Genomic DNA, 12719 nt, shown 5'->3' with positions numbered 1-12719 from the left:
CATTTATGTTATCTTGGATGATCATCCATTTCACACACTATTTAAAGTATATTTGCAAAATATTCAACTGTTTTGTCAGACTATCTTTTTTATAATATATTCATTTTATCTATATCTGAGGTTTTAGTTTCTTTGTACTTCTGACACAATGCATGTGTGTGTGTCTTTTATTTATTTACTTATTTTTGAGATGGATTCTTGCTCTGCAGCTCAGGCTGGAGTGCAGTGGCATCATCTCAGCTCACTGTAACCTCCACCTCCTGGGTTCAAGCGATTCTCCTGCCTCAGACTCCTGAGTAGCTGGGATTACAGGGGTGCACCACCATGCCTGGCTAAGTTTTGTATTTTTAGTAGAGATGAGGTTTCATCATTTTGGCCAGGTTGGTCTCGAACTCCTGACCTCAGCCACCCACCTTGGCCTCCCAAAGCGCTGTGATTACAGGCATGAACCACTGCTCCCTGCCCTGCTTGTCTTTTTATTTAATAATCTTTCAGCTTATCTTTTATCAAGCTTATGTTCTATTTCCCTTTGCTTTCCTTTATATAAATTTTGTTTTGGATATTTAGTTTATTTACATTCATTCATTTTTATTTAATTATGAAACAGGTTAAAGCTTAGAGGAAAATTTCTCCTCCAAATCCACTTTTATGGGCAGATTACATTTTGCTGTGTTGTGCTCCCAAATTCATTGTTCTTTTAATGCTTTATTTCTCAAGTTAATAACGTAGATAGTAAAAAAACCAGCTGTTGACTCTCAGCTTTGTTGTTGTTGTTGTAGATGCAGACATCTTGCTATGTTGCTCAGGCTGGTCTCAAACTCCTGGCTTCAAGGGATCCTCCTGTCTTGGCCTCCCAAAATGCTAGGATTACAGACATGAGCCACCATGCCCAGCCATGTCTCTCTCCTTATATACAATAAGGAAACAGACACACTGAGGCATCCTATCACCTCACTCTTTGTTTCAGTACTATTCTCTGGAAATTTTGCTCTGACCTTTTTCCAGAGCACCAAGTTTTAATATATAATCAAAAAACTTGATACAAACTATAAAGTGGTTAGAACTTTCATTGAAATAAACTTACGCCACGAAATACTTATTCCAGTTATAGTCACTCTTCATCTTATTTCATCGTATAACATATTTAATGTTTTCTTTTATTTGCAAAACAACTTTTTAATTTTTGACAAAAATTTTTAGAAGTCAAGTTAAAAATATTCAAAGGGATACCTAAAGTTTCCAAAATTCTTTTACATATTATACAATCAAAAGAGTCGGAAGACCATTTACTATTCAAATATTTAATTTTTCAGCAGTATCCCTTCTAATATTTACTATTTAGGGTCCTTAAAAATTTGCCTTAGCCTTATTTGTTCATTAAAAACTTTAATACTACCAGTTTCCCTTTCCTCTCAGCCCATTGTCATGTTTTGATTTTTATCACTTGCTTTGTAGAATATATGAGGTTTTCTTCTATCGTTTCTTTTTTTTTTCTTTTTTTTTTTTTTTTTTTGGAGATGGAGTCTCCATCTGCCAAGGCTGGAGTGCACTGGTGCCATCAGCATTCCTAGCAGGGGATTGCAATGGCTTTTACCAATTTGAACAGCTAACTTTCAACTGTTTTCAAACCACTTTCAGAGTGGTCACGTACAGTTGGTTTTTTGAAATCAGAAGATGGTCCCACCTTTTTTAATATGTGACTCCTTAGATTCAGAAAGTGCTCAATAGTCTTAAGGGTTACTTACCCTTACTGGTTCAGCACTATGAACCCACATCTAAACCTATCCCCCAGGGACCTAAGAGAGAAATTGGTGCTATGGGCAAAAGAAAAAGGCATAGTGAAGCAGAGAGGTCCGCATTATGAAAATCAGTGAACAGCATCATTACTTATGACTTTTAACCACCCAGGAGCCTGAAAATCCTGGTCAATCTGACACCATGAGCTCTAATTTTTGCTGGAGTTCTTGGAACCAATTCTGAGGAATGACTGTTTAGCCATTTTGGAGTGTGGCATATGTGGCTGCTGGCATAAGAGGTTGGATGTAAACAGGTCTTTGCCCTCTCTTATGAACATAAAAAGGAACTAAAATGTGTCAAATAGGTTCCAAATGGTGGCCTAGAATACTATTTACAACTAAGATACAATGAAATTGAGAAACTCTTTTCCTCTTTTGCAGATACATTATTCACATATTTCTTCAAAGTTAATTATTTGCATTGAGATATTTTTAACTGAAATGTAATAATTGCTTCTTAAGTTTAGTCTTTAATCTTAAGGTTGATGCTCTCCATGTTCTTCCAAAAACAGGTATGATGCTTTTATTACATCCTGGCCTTCAGATGGGATTATTCTGTTTTGTTCTTTGTTAATCTATACTTTGAGCCACTTCTTTGTGGCTCTGGGTGAGATGCTATAGGTACAGTGACAAGTGATACCTGTGTTGTCCCTGTCACAAAAGTGGATACCATAAATGGGGACTTTTACCTCCACTCAAAAAATATATATCACACACCTGCAGTATGCAGGGCACCACTCTAGGTGCTAGGGATACAGGAATAAACAGACAAATTCAACCCCCTGGTCATGTGAAAGAGAATAAGACAATAAATAAGTAAAGTGTATGTTGTAAAGAGGTGGCAAATGCTAAAAAGAAAAATTAAGCAGGATAGAGGGACTCATTGAAAAGACGACATTTGGGTAAAGGCCCATGTATATATTTTCTATTGGTTCTGTTTCTCTGGAGAGCCCTGACTAATACACAATGACTTTGAGAAGTTACTGGCCTTTATCATACTATTCAGAGTGCTGAGAGCCTTCTTAGCGTATACTTCGTGTTTTAAGAGAGCTTGTAGACGAATAGTAAATAGGACAAAATTTATCCAAACTTAAGCCTTGCTTACAAGGTAGAAGGTTATTATTTGGTATTTAAATCCAAATGAAGTCTAATAAGACTAATTAATTAAAGGCTTTTAAATCAAACTGGTCACAAAATAAATGGAACTGCCATGATAACCAAGTGTTCATGAGTGGTGTGCATGGGAGACAGCACGAGACTAACTCCCATTCATCTTGCAGGTTGCCCCATCTGTCTCCTAAAATCAATAAGACACCAGCTGGTCAGATTATCAAGAGCCCTAGTTAAACACAGCAGCAGCATTCAGAAGGGATTGCTCTCATCAGGCAGTGCCTGACTATACCAGGAGGTGAACGGTTTCTGTGTCTGAATCCATCATGCCTAGTTATGTTCCCCACTGTTCATGACACCTGGAAGGGAGGCCCCCTGAACCCTAGAAAGCTGGGAGGGTTCTACTGTCTGCTTTATTGCTAAAAACCCTCTTCTTTGGATCTGGACTTTACCTCTATCTGATTTTTTTCCTATTATATGATTTGGCACTGAGTCTATCACTGCTGCTAACTCAGCAATTCTAGGGTCATTGCCCCATTGCCTAACGGAAAGAATTTCATAGCTTCCGCCATCCTCTCTCCTTCTTTATACTTTGATTTCAGCATTGCTCTTTTTCCTCTTGGCTGTTGCAATTCTCTCTCTCCTTCCCACGTCTTGTTGGTTTTCTACTAACTCTTTCTTTTTATGAATTTGTTTCCTCCTTGCTGTCATTGATCCACATGTCCAGAAGCACCTAGAAACTCTAATTCTTTGTAGGCATCAAACCGTAGGACTCTTTCTTCTAGTCATACTATATAATCCCTGATTCCCAAACACAGTCTTTTCATATATATTTTCCACTGCATATAGTTGCCTACCTGGAAATCTCTTAAATAAACATGCCCTCCCCTAGGAAGCCTTTATAAATGTTCACAGGAAGAATCAGTCACCCGATAGAGTCCTTGTCACATCTTAAGTTCTACACCTTTATTTGTTTTGCCTGCGTATAATCTCCTAGAAGGTGGCAACCATTTTTTTCTTTTTTTTTTTTTTTTTTTTTGAGACGGAGTCTCGGTCTGTCACTCAGGTTGGAGTGCAGTGGTGCGATCTTGGCTCACTACCACCTCACCTCCTGGGTTCAAGCAATTCTCCTGCCTCAGCCTCCTGAGTAGCTGGGATTACCCACATGTGTCACCACACCCAGCTAATTTTTGTATTTTCAGTAGAGATGCGGTTTCACCATGTTGGCCAGGCTGGTCTTGAACTCCCGACCTCAAGTGATTCACCTGCCTCAGCCTCCCAAAGTGCTGGGATTACAGGTGTGAGCCACCGTGCCTGGACCAATCTTTTTCTTTTAGTTTAGTTCTTAACAAATAGTCTGACACAAAGTGGGCATAACAATATTTTGAATGATGAATAACTGAATATTTCAAGATTCCCTGGTGCTCTCAAAGTTTCATGTTCCAAAAGAAAAACAGGTCTAAAATACCTGCCTCAAATTTTACCTGTACTATGATTTCAAACCATATAAAAAACAAGCAGGGGTAAAAACTGACACAGGAAATACATATAATTGAAAAATTTTGGTGTGTTAGTATGATGATATTAGGTAATTTTTCCTGTTTCCCCTAATTTATTTTATGTAGCAATAAAAAGAAACAAGTATATGTATATTAAATATACGTTTAATTTAAAAGAAGTAGTCTACCATCCCTTCTGTTAAAAAGAAAAAAGTATTTTAAAAAATTGTTGGTCGGGCACGTTGGCACATGCTTGTAATCCAGCACTTTGTGAGGCCGAGGTGGGCGGATCACAAGGTCAAGAGATCGAGACCATCCTGGCCAATGTGTGAAACTCCGTCTCTACTAAAAATACAAAAATTATCTGGGCATGGTGGCATGTGCCTGTAGTCCCAGCTACTTGGGAGGCTGAGGCAGGAGAATCACTTGAATCCAGGAGGCAGAGGTTGCAGTAAGCCGAGATCGCACCACTGCACTCCAGCCTGGTGACAGAGCAAGACTCCGTCTCAAAAAAAAAAAAAATTGTCTCTGGAAGGATGCACAGGGAGTAATGCACAGCATCACTCTGGTTTCTTCCAAGAGGGAAATGAGGAACTAGAGAGCATGGCTAAGTGGGGTTTTGCTTTTGTTTTTGTTTGTCTATCTGTTAGCTTTTTATTATTTTCTTTTGCAGGTTTGAATTTCAAACCATGTGAATCTGTTACATGCTCATAATAATAAGTTTAAAATAAAACTTTTGGCTGGGTGCAGTGACTTACACACCTGTAATCCTAGAGCTTTGGGAGGCTGAGGTGGGGGATACTTGAGGCCAGGTGTTTGAGATCAGCCTGGGCAACATAGTGAGACCCTGTCTCTGTAGAAATAAACAAATAAAAATTAGCCAGATATGGTGGTGCATGCTTGTACTCCTAGCTACTTGGGAGGCTGAGGCAGTAGGATCTCTTGAGTCCAGGAGTTTGAGGCTGCAGTGAGCTATAATCGCTCTGTGCACTCTATAATTACTGCACTCTAGCCTGGGAAATGAGGTGAGACCTTGTCTTAAAAAAAAAAAGTTAAACAAATAAATAAATACAAATAAAACATTTGTCTCAAAATACGTATTATTCAGTACTAAAGAATTCTGAATTGTAGAGCTCTAAAAGTACTTAAAAGATACTTAGTAACTATTATCTCATTTAGAAGAATTTTTATCAAAGTATAAGTTGTATCCAGAAAATTATCCATATCAGCAAGCTAAGTTTTCTCAAAATGTCATATCCATATAATTAGCTCCCAGATAATTAGCAGGTAGCCTCTACTCAGGTTGAGTATTCCTAATCTAAAAATTAGAAATTTGAAATGCTCCAAAATCTGCAACTTTTTGAATGCTGACATGATTCTCAAAGGAATGCGCATGGAGTATTTCAGATTTTGGATTTTTGGATTTGAGATACTTAGTATAATGCAAACATTCCAAATTGGAAAAGATCTGAAATACTTCCGGTTCCAAGCATTTTGGATAAGGGATCTTCAACCTGTGTTAGCTAATAAGACCCTGTATCATCTCTTTTAGACTTCAGCTCCTTCAAGGTAACCTCTATCTTGACTTCTAATAGCATGAACTTTTTCTGTTTTAGAATAATTTTAATTTTCAGGGAGTTGCAAAGATAGTACAAAGACAGTACAGGAGAGTTCCCTATCTTTCACCTAGCCTTTCCCCCATTGTTAGCATTTTAAATTACTTTGATACGTTTGTCAAAAATAAGAAACTCACATTGATACATGAAACTCTATTAACCAAACCCTAGACTTTATGTGGCTTTCACCACTTTTTCTACTAATGTTTTCTTTCTATTCCAGGATCCAATCTGGAATATCCTACTGCATTTAGTTGTCATATCTCCCTAGTCTTTTTTGGTCTGTGACAATGTCTCAGTCTTTTGTTGCTTTTCATGACCTTAACAGCCCTGAAGATCCTTTGATTTTTTTTCATAATTAGACTGGAGTTATACATTTTTTGAAATAATACAAGAGTAAAAGGTCCTTCTTGTCACATTATTTTAGGGAGTACATGATATCCACATGACATCACTGATATTAACCTTCATCACTTGGTTTAGGTAATGTTTACCAGTTTTCTCTACTGCAAAGGTATTTTTTTTCCTTATTTTAGCCTACCCTTAATACTTTTGTTTTCTTCCACGAATAATACTTTTGTTATTATAGCTAAAACTTCATTGCCAAATATTAGGTTATGTAAGTTTTCTTCTCTATTTTATTCTAAAAGCTTGACAGTTTGATATATTATATCTAGCCCTTTGATTTACTTTTAGTTACTTTTATATAAGGTATGAGAGATGTCTCCAGCTTCATTTATTAACACATTGTGGTGTTCCAGTACTATTTGTTGCTAAGACTATCTTTTCTCCATTGATTACCTTTGCCTTAGTTCACAATATTTTTGGTTTACTTCTAGACTCTGTCTCATTCCACTGATTTGTGTCTATCCTTTTGCCAATACCGTACTGTGTTGATTACAGTAAGCTTAGAAATTGTTCATTTTATGTGTCAACTTGACTGGGTCAAAGGATGACCAGCTATCTGGCTAAACATTATTTCTGGCTGTGTTTGTGAGGGTGTTTCTGGATGAGACTAGCATTTGAATAGGTGGTCCTAGTGAAGTAACCTGCCTTTCCCAGTGTGGATGGCATTATGCCACCTGATATTCAGGGCCTGAATAGAAGAAAAGGCAGAGGAAGGGAGAATTGGGACTTTTTTTTTTTTTTCTGCCTCACTGCTTAAGCTGAGACATCTCATCTGATGTCTTCCTGCCTTGGGACTGGGATTTACATCATTACCTCCTCTGGTTCTCAGGGCCTTCAGACTCAGACTGAATCACACCACCAACTTTCCTGGGTCTCCAGCTTGCAGATTACAGATCATGGGACTCCTCAGCTTCCATAAATGTCTGAGCCAATTCAGTCTATGTCCTTGAGAACTGCCCCAGTGCAGATTAAGGCTTGTTTCCACTAGGTGAAATAAAGAAGCTTGCTAGGCAGATTTCCCTTCATCCAGTGCCCTCTTTTGTTACAACACATTGGCTACACTTAAGTGCAGGGATGGGGATGTGGGTATAGTCCTCTTGTTTGCTGAGAAGAGAACTTAATTGGAAAAGCTCCAAAAGTGTTTGATACATACATAAACAAGACGTGGTTTTTGCACATAATTTCACACTACATTTTTCCCAGAAAAAAAATAATAATTTATAGGCATTATATAATTGTACTAGCTGGAGTAATTCTTTCTGATTATCGAAGGTAAACAGAGTTATCCCTACACCAAGATGGCAGGGAGAAATACTTTTGGAACACAAGGAATTCTCTGGAGTCCTTACTACTCTCAAGCCCAGGTGAAAAAGTTAATGAAAAACTATAGTACCTTCACATAAGCAGGATCGCTAATTACCAGGCTCATTTAGGAATTTGTCTTACCAAGTAAAACATATGGGTAGTTGAGGTGCTGACTGAAGGCAAATGGAGCATGGAATAAGAATGGTAAAGAATGTCATAAACACTGTCACGTATCTATTGGCAAAAGGACCTACAAAGCCTTCAGGTATTTTCACACTGCTCTATTACATAAATGTGTGTGTGTGTGATCTTTTATTTTTTCCTTCTTTCCTACTAAGATATGTTGATACTGATTAACAGTGTAAGTTAAACTTACAGGGTAGATTATCAAAAAATGATTATGATCGAGCTGAAAAGAACATTACTTAGAGATGGATACAGTGAATTTTAGATGTTTGAATTCTACTTGGGAGATACAGACAATAAAAAAGTAAAAACATATATAGTTTGCCAAATACTGATAAGTGCTATGGAAAAAAATAAAGAAGGAGAAGGGATAGAGTGGGATTAGGTGTGGTAGCAGTGCTAACCTTAACTTTGATGCTGAAATCTGTCAGAATTCTGTTCAACGATCCACTGTCCTTTACATGGCCATATCCCCTGGGAAAGGTGGGCCACATTTCTAGCTTCATGGAGTGAATTCTGACTGATTCACACCAGTCATGTGGTCCCTTCTCCTGTAGCTGATTAACTCAGGCAGCACCTGAGACTACATCAAGTTTTAGCAAATGAGATATAAGGGGTAGTTTTCTGGAAAGACATTCCTTGATCTCCAAGAGAAACAGATTGTTTCTTCCTGCCTTTAACTTGTGTCTGCATGGACACATGAAATTGACCAGCATGAGGGTAAAACCTGCTGTGAAGGAGAGCAGAGGCAAGAAGACTGGGGGCAGTGGAGCCAGAGCTCTGATCACCCTGCACTGGGACCTTTCTGCCTTTGATGCCCTGTTTGGGGAGATAAGAAATTTATATAGTGTTTAAATTTGTTGAGTCAGGGTTTTCTTTACCTGAAGCCAAAAACATGTTGCATGATTCAAAAAATTGGTCATAAATTTAAAAAATTATTATTCTACATTTTCCCCCAAGTTTTCCTGAGGAAAGACAATGCTTGGTGCTCTTGGCCACCTAAGACAATGGTTAAAGATAGGTATGGCTAGTCTTACTGAAGAGGAGATTGGAGGCACATCAAAGCATCCCTAACTTCATCTTCATAGGCCTACTTCTCCTATTTTTGCCTTTGCTGGATGAATCTATTTGAGGGGAATGAGATGGGTCCTTCCCCTTCAGGTCTTCCTTATTATTATCCTGTAATTTTTCTAAAATTGGTCACTTTCCATCCTGGAAGGTGGCCATGGGGCTGAGGTGGGCTTTGGAGAAATGCTGACACTGTTGTCTGATGTGAGTCTCAACTGATGAGGGATCAGGAGCTCCTTTCTCATAAATTGGGAAGGCAGATTTTGGTCCCATTAGATCTGTTACCTTACATTTAGCATTCAAAACTGTCTTGTGATTCACAGAAGTGCTGTAAGATATTATGCAGAATTTTAGCACAACATTCGACCATTCAATCAGATTTTTCTAAAGACTTTTTAGGTAAAAACAGAATCTATCTCTAATTTATGTAATAAGTATGAACCTCTATCTGTCTTCCTCTCTAAATGGTGGAGTCTAAAATCCAATGGGCTTGGCCAAGCAAGGTAGATGTCTGTGTATGTATGGGGGAAGGATGTTTAGTGATAGTTGCCTGGAGTGGAGTGAAGAAACTTAAGTAGAGTGAGAGACAGGCAACTGTGGAGACCCAGTAAGAGTACTGCAGCCTGAATAGGGTGAAGAAGCTGTCTTCAAAAGGGGACAAGAGGACAGCCCTGTGTTAATGTTGGAGCCTCACTGGAGTGAAGAGATTATCCATGAGACAGATAGGCCCATAGCACAGGCATTGGCGCTTGAGCAGGATGAGAACATCCACATAGAAGTGGTAGCTACAAGATGATGTCATACACTATCAAGATTGGTCCAATAATTAATATAACAAGGATTATTAGCATTGGCCAGAAATGTGGTTGATAAACTGCGGCCATCAATTATTAAATAGCATAAAAATATCTTAGGGAGACAGAAGGCAAAAACTCAGGCCTCCACATACATAAACCTGTCTTTAACGTACTACAGAGAATAATGATAGGCCAAGAAATATTTTATTGCCCACTGGGTTTGCAGTCTCAGATCCCCAGATTGTTCCTGAGTGAAGTTAGATGAATTATAGGATGAACTCCTTATTCGTAGGTCAGAGTTGGCCTGGAGAGGGAGTAGAATTGGTTTAATGATTCCACTCCAGACTTTTCTGGGATTTTTCAGTTCTTCCTGCTCTCCATGCCCTCTTATCACCTTTGCCTGACTGGAAAAATAACATGTGGCGAGAGAGATGCCTTGCCTTTTTCCTAGAAATCCGGACTCAGTTCTCAAGTCACTGAGCTTCTGTTCATGCAGATAATTGCAATGACACTTCCACGTGCACGTGGTGAGGACATTTATTGAATCAGCTGCTCAGAGCACTCCTCCAAAGTGGTACCTCCCTTTTTCCAAATTTGGGGCCTGAGGTGAACACTTCCCCAGAGGTATTTATAACAATGCTCAAGTTGTAGGGGTGATATTCCTTCAGAGGCTGACAAAGAGAAGCTTGGAGGTATATTACATTTTCGATTCCAGTTCCTACATAACTATAAAATAAATTCTGCATCCTTAGACTAAAGCAATATAATTGAAATTAAACGTGGTTCAGATCAAAGAATAAGCTCATGAATTTGTTAAACCACTACTTGCAAATGCAGGAAATGAACAAGACGTGCAGTCTATGTATTCCAGTTGGTTGTTGGTTTGATAAGCAATTCACAGGCAGTAGATTAACAGGCAGGAAAATATAGTAATTAATATGACTACATCACTTATTTTGGAAACTTAGATGGCTCTTTGAAAATCTTCTTCTCCAACTGAAATTACTGATATTCATATTATTCAAAAATGACAACCCCTGTGCCATCTGAGATTTGTTGATGCAGCCTTTCTAAAAATAGTTCTTAGAATAAAATATGAATACTTACCTTGACACTTCACTATTGACACTGTCTGGATAGCCTGTTTAAATGTATGCTTTCAGAATGTTGCCAAATACCTTGCTTTCAACACCTCATTCACTTTCAACACCTCATTCCTCACCCATGAACACACCTGCTCTAATTTCTGCGAGAAAACAACAGATATTAGAGCAGGTGGGGTCATGAGTGAGGACATCACTCACTTCTAATGATCATTTAGTTGCTAGGGGTTAAAAATGCTTCTACTATTGCTCTAGAGAGTTCCTCCAAATCACTAACACCTACTCGACAAGCTTTGGGGCTGGTGCTTTAGACATTTGGTCAATAGATGGTGTGAATATATCAAGACTGCCACTAGACAAAGGAAGTTCTAAAACACTATCAATTTTGCCCATGGATTTCAACAATCCATGGGCAAAAATGTGATACAATACATGACTTAGAATCAATTAAATATTGGTATTTTAGGGCATCCTCTTAAGTGCATCCCAGAATTTCACACAAATTGTACTACAGTAGAGAAACATGCTTGTTCACATATACTTCAAAGGAATAACAAAAAAAACCACTTTGAAATATTTTTATGATTTTGACTGTATTATATTTGCAGTAATATCAAGCTAAAGTTCTTGAAGCCGAAATTTCTCAGAAAACAGGTGGAAGCCATTGATGAGAAAAGCATATTATTAATATTATTTCTCTATTTGACTACAGAATAAATTGAGGAAGGTGATAGCATAAAGGAAGTAGAAATGGGCATATAGACAAGTCAGTTTTGTAAGAACAAAAGGAAAATAAGGCTCAAATATAGAGAATCAATGGAGAAACTAGTGTACATATTTATTAAATCAATGCATGTAAGAGAAGCAGAGATTGATTGATCATTTGATAATGTGAGCTTTTTAAAAGATAAATGAAAGAAATACCACCTTTTGCTGTGAAGAATAAATCACGTGTGTTAAATGTGAGATTAACATAAATAAAATGTATAAAATATGTGCAGCAGAGAAGGGTTTTAGAAACTTTTCCGACAATATCACCCAATAAGAAATATAGTATTATAGTGTAACAGGACATACTCAGAAACACAAACACATATAAATGAAATAGAATATTTACCCAACAGTTACTTTTATTTCAGAGCAAAATACACTCTGAAATTTTAAATTTTATTGAATAAGGCCTTGATTTATCCTATTATATATCTCATTTTAAAAAGTATATATTGTTCATATCCATTCAAATTGATTTCACTAGTGAGTCAAGATTAGTGCTTTGGAAAACTTTGGTTTTATGGTAATAGCTAGTCAGAGCCCTCCAAGTTACCAAAGGTTCCTACAAGATTGGCCAATGGGAGAACTCTACCTGTATCAGCTGGGGCAATACGTTCAAGAATTAGGGAAGTGACCACAGCTGAGCCAATAAGAGTTTTTGCTGAGACTCTCTGATCTGGAAGCAGAACCCAAACACCTCTTCTTCTCTTATAGTAAAGATACAAGGATGAGACTCCAGACTTCCAGGCAAGGGCCTTTTCTCTCGGAAAAGATTAACCGGAGGAAAGTGATGGGCAAGAAAACAGCAGATATTAGAGCAAATGGTGTCATAGATGAGGAAAGAGAAAGAAAATAAAAGAAAGGAGAGAGAATGAGAGGGAGAGAAGAGGGAACAAAAGAAGGGAGATGGAAGGAAAGGGGGAGGAAGAAAATGGGATTAAAGTCTTGAATTCTATACCTTGAGATGAAGCTGTTCTTGCTCAATCCATTGTTCTTTCTGTTCAGTGAGCTCCCTTACTCCAGTTGCTTTCTTTGAAGTTGGCTCAATGTGGCTTTCTGC

General features: G+C 37.9%; 1 protein-coding gene across 1 annotated transcript in view; it reads right to left on the bottom strand.

Moving 5' to 3' along the window:
- TRIM38 (tripartite motif containing 38) overlaps positions 1 to 12719 on the bottom strand; it is a 74443-nt gene extending 61724 nt beyond the window's left edge. Inside the window, exon 1 of the mRNA XM_012458553.3 lies at positions 12618 to 12719. The gene's annotated coding sequence lies outside the window, so the exon portion shown is untranslated. The remainder of the gene's footprint in view (positions 1 to 12617) is intronic.

This window comes from Aotus nancymaae, unplaced genomic scaffold (genome assembly GCF_030222135.1).
Source record: "Aotus nancymaae isolate 86718 unplaced genomic scaffold, 86718_ANA_hifiasm-v0.15.2.pri h1tg000051l, whole genome shotgun sequence".
In the NCBI taxonomy this organism is placed as follows: Eukaryota; Metazoa; Chordata; class Mammalia; order Primates; family Aotidae; genus Aotus; species Aotus nancymaae.
This window is presented reverse-complemented; position numbering and strand designations above follow the sequence as displayed.